Below are 6553 nucleotides of genomic sequence, written 5' to 3' on the forward strand. Positions count from 1 at the left end.
AGAAGAGGAGGAGGAGGAGGAGGAGGAGGAGGAGGAGGAGGAAGAAGAGGAGGAGGAAGAGGAGGAAAAAAGAAAAAAGAAGAAAAAGAAAGTCATTGTCTCTCTCCACCCTGTTTTAGTTTCTTTTTGTTGTTGTTGTTGTTGTTGTTGCTGTGACAAAATACCAAATATTTACAAAATACAAAGCAATTTAAGGAAGGGCTTATTTTGGCTCACAGTTTGAGGGTACAGTCCACCATGACCAGGAGGGCATATGTCTGTCAGGAGTGTGAGGCAGCTGGTCACCTTGTATCATGGTCAGGGGGCATGTGTCAGGAGTGTGTGGCAGCTGGTCACACTGTATCATGGTCAGAGGGCATGTGTCAGGAGTGTAAGGCAGCTGGTCACACTGTATCATGGTCAGAGGGCATGTGTCAGGAGTGTGAGGCAGCTGGTCACACTGTATCTGCAGACTGGATGCAGAGAGGGACGCACACTGAGCATCAGAACAGCTGCTTCTTCTTTTATTCAGCCCAGGACTCCAGGCCACAGGATGCCACCCTCATACAAGATGGGTCTTCTCTTTTCAGTTAAACTTTTCTAGAAACATCCTCATAGACACACTCAAAGATGTGTTTCTAGGGTGCTTCTAAATCTGGTCAAACAGACAAGATTGAGCATAAAACCTCCTTTGCTGGTATCTTAAGTTGTTTGACGTCCTTTTTATGACCTCATGTGCGTCCACTGAGCAGCCCAGAGGTCTGACTGCTTGAGTTTGAGTTTCTGGACTACTAAGGAGAATAAATTCGAGCAGCAATCTCAGTGTCAGGTACAAACAAATGGAGTCTCAAGGGGTAATTTTCCCAAGGAAGGGAGACAAATGTCCTTGACACCTTCCTTTGTGTGTGGAGGTGGGGTGGGGGTGGGGTTGGGGGTGGAGAATTTTAGCCTAGTCTACAGCATGTACACTGTCAAGGACACACTCACCAGGATTACAAAAACAAGTGGCACCCTACTGTGACCACCTGAGACGCAGAGGACTTTGACTTTTTATGAGTGAGAGGAGGAAGATGAGGAAAAAAGAAAAAAGAAAGTCATTGTCTCTCTCCTACCCTATTTTAGTTTCTTTTCTTTTTCTTTTCTTTTCTTTCTTTCTTTCTTTCTTTCTTTCTTTCTTTCTTTCTTTCTTTCTTTCTTTCTTTCTTTCTTTCTTTCTTTTGATGTGACAAAATACCTTTACAAAAGGAAGTTCTGGGAGTGGTGAAGGCCCTTTGAAGCAGTTCTCTGTCAGTGATGAATGGGAGGTAAGGGCTTGGGCCAGGGTAGAACTTTTCCTGAGCTCCTTCCCTTGTCCAGATTCCCTTTCTCTACCCTACTGCAGTTTGGGAACACCATCAAATAAGCTATTCATTTGCAAATTCGTTTTTTACCCCCCAAAAAGCTGGTGCCAAAAATGATCCAAGGAAACAGCTCTTCATTATGGGACCCTTAGATGCTATCATCTGCTAACCTAACAGCAGTAGGTTAGTAGGACACAGGGTGATCATACCAGTTGTTATGTTATCGTCATAGCTAAAGCCCTTGCCTATAGACTGGGCTGCGTGACAGAGGAGAGGCTATGTTTAGTCAATAACTCTAGCATCTGAAAGATACAGGAACAGAGGAAACTTAGGGATGGCTGAGTTGGTTGTCCATTGCCATCTACCTTAGAAACATAGAAGGAAGAAAGTAGCAAGCTATTCTATCAGCCTAGTATCACATCAGGAAACACGGTAAAAGCCACAGGGCCTGCATCACAATGTTCAAAATGATCCTTGTCTTCTGTAGCTGGAGGACAAATTGTGCTCAAAAATCAGGCCAAACTTTGATTGCAAGAGTGGTCAAATTACCAAGGAAGATGAAGACTGGGAATGGCTCAGAGGTAGAGTACTCACCCATGTGAGGACCTAAGTTCAGTCTAAGCACACGCACACACTCATGCACACACACACACACACATACACACACACACACATATAGACATATGCACATACACATGCACACATGCACATACACACATATATATACACGGACACACGCATACATACCCCCAAAAAACTAGGGCAACAGAGGAAGATGATTCATAGCCTTAACGTGTTTCCTAAGCCCCAATGCCGGGTCCTGGTATACTGAGATAAGGACCTGGCAGTGGCATGGAGCTATTTGTTTAAGAATCTGAAACCACGCTGGAAGGGTGGCCCAGTAGTTAAGAGCACTGGCTGCTCTTGCCAAGTACCCGAGTTCAGTTTCTGGCCCCTGCATGGTGGCTCATAGCCATCTGAACCTATATTCCAAGGGATCTGACACCCTCTTCTGGCCTCTGCCGGCACCAGGCATGCATGTGGTGCACAGACACACATGCAGGAGAACATTTGTACACATTTAAAAAAAAATCATTTTTAAGAGGAAAAGCCACCTGGCTTCTTCTGAGCCAGCAGATGTGCTCCCTCCCCCTTACAACTATTTGCTAGGAAAACAACTTTCCGCTCCCACCTTTTCTAGACTGATAGCTGGGTCGCGCTTCAGCATGGCTTCCGTTGAAGCAAGATTGGAATAAAAAGGATTATTAACCAAAAAAGCTGCAGGCCTCACATGGAGGAAAACATTTATGGGCATGGCTTCTGAAATGGCTAGACCAAGGAAGGAAACATTTATGGGCATAGCTTCTGAAATGGCTAGACCAAGGAAGGCGGCCATAGGCTACAGAAGATGTAATGATACAGAGAGCCCCTGTTTTGGTCAGGGGTCTCTTGAGCAATGCACCTGACAGAAGGGATATGTACTATACAAGGACTTTGTCTCAGTGGCTCACACAGCAATCAGGGCTGACTAGTGTAGCAAGGGCTGCATGCTGGAGAGGTTGTGAAGTAACAAAGCTGGATACATCCATGTCAGTCTGGAGCCAAATGCCTGGAGGATTCCTGGAGAGCCCTGGAACACATGATTGAACCTGAAGACACTGGAGCCAATACAGAATGGCTGCCGCGGCGGGGGCTGCGGAGACCGCTCAGTGGTTAAGAGCACTGCTTTTCCAGAGGACCCGGGTTCAATTCCCAGCACCCAGGTGGAGGCTCACAACTGTCTGTAACCCCATTCTAGGGGATGAGCCACCTTTTCTGTCCTCTGCTGGTCAATGCACATGTGATATACAAACATACACAGAGGCAAACAATACGCATAACATTAAAATAAACAAATCTCTTTTAGAACAAGAAGCCTGCAGGAGGGGTACATACACTCAGCAGCTAGAAGCAAGACAAGAAAAGCACCCTGCTTTTCTCTCCACCCTCTTCATAGGCACAGCCCGCAGGCACTGCCTCCTCTGGAGGAAGAAGTGTCTACCCCGAGGTGTTTCTCTCAGTTGCTCTCAGGTCTAAGCTGACTGTCAGGGTCAGCTCTTGAGTATCACACACTCCTATGGTTTTGGATTTAACATCCTGGCAGGGCTAGCCAGACCTGATTCTAATGTAGACTGGCTTCTGGAAGCTTGGAACTTTTGACAGTTTGTGGAGAATAAAGTGGAGGTATCTTAACAGAGGCTCGAGGAGGCGACCAAAAGCCTCAGCGCAATAAGCATGTCAGAGTGAACGCATTATATAAAACCGGAGAACCCTCCAGCTGATCATGTTCCCTGGGAAATTTCAGCAGACACTTTTCTCATTAAAGGAACAAGGGATGTGCTGGTGAGGTTGCCCAGTGTTGGCTGCCTTTGGTCCAGGGTTAATGGTAAGAGATGTTCTGCAAAACTGGGTCCCTGGTGTCAGTGAGATGATAGAATTCTGGAACAGCAGAAATCAAGGGACAGTACCTCACCTGTCAAAGTCTGGGTAGGTGTAATTACCATGACTCACAACAAGACTGCAAGGAAATCAAAGGCCTGGGACCTCAGGGATCCAGAGCAGCGCTGTTTCTAGCAGTGAGAGGCTTGGATGGCCAATGGGATTGCTGCTTTACTTGGGTGATCCAAAGCAACCAAGAGAAGGTGAGAGGAAGGATGATTACAATGGAAAAATGGCATAATTTCACACCAAATGACCAGGCCTGTGCCGGGTTTTGGGGACCTGGTTTAAGGAAAGCGTGTCGCTTTAAAAGACCCTATAGTGTCACAAGCATATACAGCATGTGTCCTCACTCCTTCCTCGAAAGGGACCTGGTGTCCCCATTCCTTCCCTGCAAAAAAAAAAAAAAAAAAGACCTAGAGACATTTATCAGAGTGAACTTAATCAGGGGAAACATCTAGATATTTTGAAGGCTGCTGGACATGGATCTAAGCTAACATCAATACTTTTATGGCCCCGAGCTTAGAGTCGGGGCGCTTTATAGAAGGCAAGTGCTACATGGAATTCTGGTCCAACGTCATCTTCCCAGTTTCTGATTGCATAGTAGAGATGGAGCTCCTCAGTAGTAGGTTTCCTGGCTTGTGAGATAAGAGCCCTTGGTATTTGAAAAACAAAAGAGGAAGCTCCTTAAGCTACCTCCCATCCAAATAGGAGTGAGGCTGCATCCTGGGCAGAGCTGTAGAGAGCAGCACCACTCTCAAGGGCTTCAAATCAGTTGGTGGATTAACATAAATCCCAGAACATGGTAGCCGCAATCCCAGAAACTAAGTATTCAACTTAAAAAACAAAACAAAACAAACACACCAACAGTATTGATATTTATTTTATGAGTGTTTTGCCTGCGTGTATTTAAGTGCCCTGTGTGCATTCCACCGGGGTCAGAAAAAGAGAGCACTGGATCCCTTTGAGTTACAGATCGTGAGCCACCATATGGATGCTGCGAAACCCTCACCAGGTCCTCTGTAAGAGCAGCAAGTGCTCTTAACCACTGAGCCATCTCTGCAGCCCCTGAACTTAGTGATTTTGCTATAAAGATCTTTTGTAAGTGATGGTACCTTTTGAGCTAGTGAATGTGTTATTTTCAACCTGTTAATAAAGCAGGTTGATAGCAGTTTGTATTAGCCTAGGGGTAAGAACACTGCTCATCTTGTTCTGCAGCCAGAAGAACTCTTCGGTTTCCTGCCAATCTACTCCTGCCACAATGTAGCCAAAATGTATCTATCTTCTCAATATTGTGGGAAAATGTATGCTTGTCTGCCATATGGATGAAATCGCATTAATCAGACCTAGAAGGAGGAGATGACAAGCATTCTGGAAGACACTGGAATCAGAGAGATGAACACACCTACAAAAATTCATGAGGCCACCCACACCAATGAAGTAATATTTCAGGTGCCTAGCAGTGTGGGATATGTGGGAATAGTCTCATCAAGTAAGGGGGAAAGGATGTGTTTTATTGGCCCTAGCATTAAAAAAATGAACCCAGTCACACTTGGAAGGTCTCTGAACTCTGGAGACAGCACAGACCATGGCTGCAATACTGTTGGGTTCTGTTCATCAGACGGCCTGGTTTCAAGCTGAGCCTAGCGTACGTGTGCTCCTCAGCTAGCCCAGGCAGTATATATAAGGCAGGGCTGTCCCTGAGCTCACATGACTGGGGTGAGAGGTGGTAGATAGGGACGCTGCGTAGAATCTCTGATAAGCTCTCTTAGGACAGTAATGGCACACACTTTAGGTGCTGAGGAAGGACAGGCTATCTATAACAGAGACAGCCATCTTTTCAGTAGTAGCTCTTGGTAGAGAATAAGAACATGGCCATGGGGCATCTGGGACCATGTTAACAGGAGTTAACCTTACAAGTTGGATTTTGGCACTTCCACCAAATTTTAAGTGTGAGAGCCACAAGCCACAATCCATCATAACCTAGAACCGATGCGTTTGAAATTGTGTCCAAATAAAGCTGGAGAGCTCAGATCATTTATACTACTAGGTGTCTCAATGCCACCTATCTTACAAACCCATGAGGTTTGTGAATGGAGTGCCTTGATTGGTTGAGATGAGCCAAAAAAAAAGGTGTGCTGGGTCATACAACCCATTCTAGGCTGTAATCTTTGTAGAAGGCTAAGTTCTCTGCAGAACACCTGCTTATTAACATCTTTATGGGGAAAGGTGGCCGGAGATAAGAGTATTAGTGTTATAAACAATGGAGGATGTTACAAGTCCCCAAAGAAGAAGCCGACATGAATTATCCTTCAGATGGGCCTTATCAGGAGAGCTACAGCATCATTCACTGCCTGAGGTGGGAGAGTGAGAGAGACATCCAGGAAGGGCTCCCTTAGAAGAGCCAGCCGTCATGGGTAAATGTGACAGGAGCACCAAGGCGAGAGCCCTCGGGTCTTTCCAGTTCCCAGAATATTAGGAGAGTTAGTGGCACAGCATGGACGGCATGACGGGGCTTCGAAGGGAGAGGGAGCCTTCGATTCCATAGGAAAAAGGCAGCTTCTGATTCTTAGAGGTTTGTATGAGAGTGTGTGTGCACATGCACGCCTGGGGTGTGTGTGTGTGTGTGTGTGTGTGTGTGTGCACATGCACGCCTGGTGTGTGTGTGTGTGTGTGTGTGTGCACATGCACGCCTGGTGTGTGTGTGTGTGTGTGCACATGCATGCCTGGTGTGTGTGTGTGTGTGTGTGTGCACA

Source organism: Mus pahari, chromosome 10 (assembly GCF_900095145.1).
Source record: "Mus pahari chromosome 10, PAHARI_EIJ_v1.1, whole genome shotgun sequence".
Taxonomy (NCBI): Eukaryota; Metazoa; Chordata; class Mammalia; order Rodentia; family Muridae; genus Mus; species Mus pahari.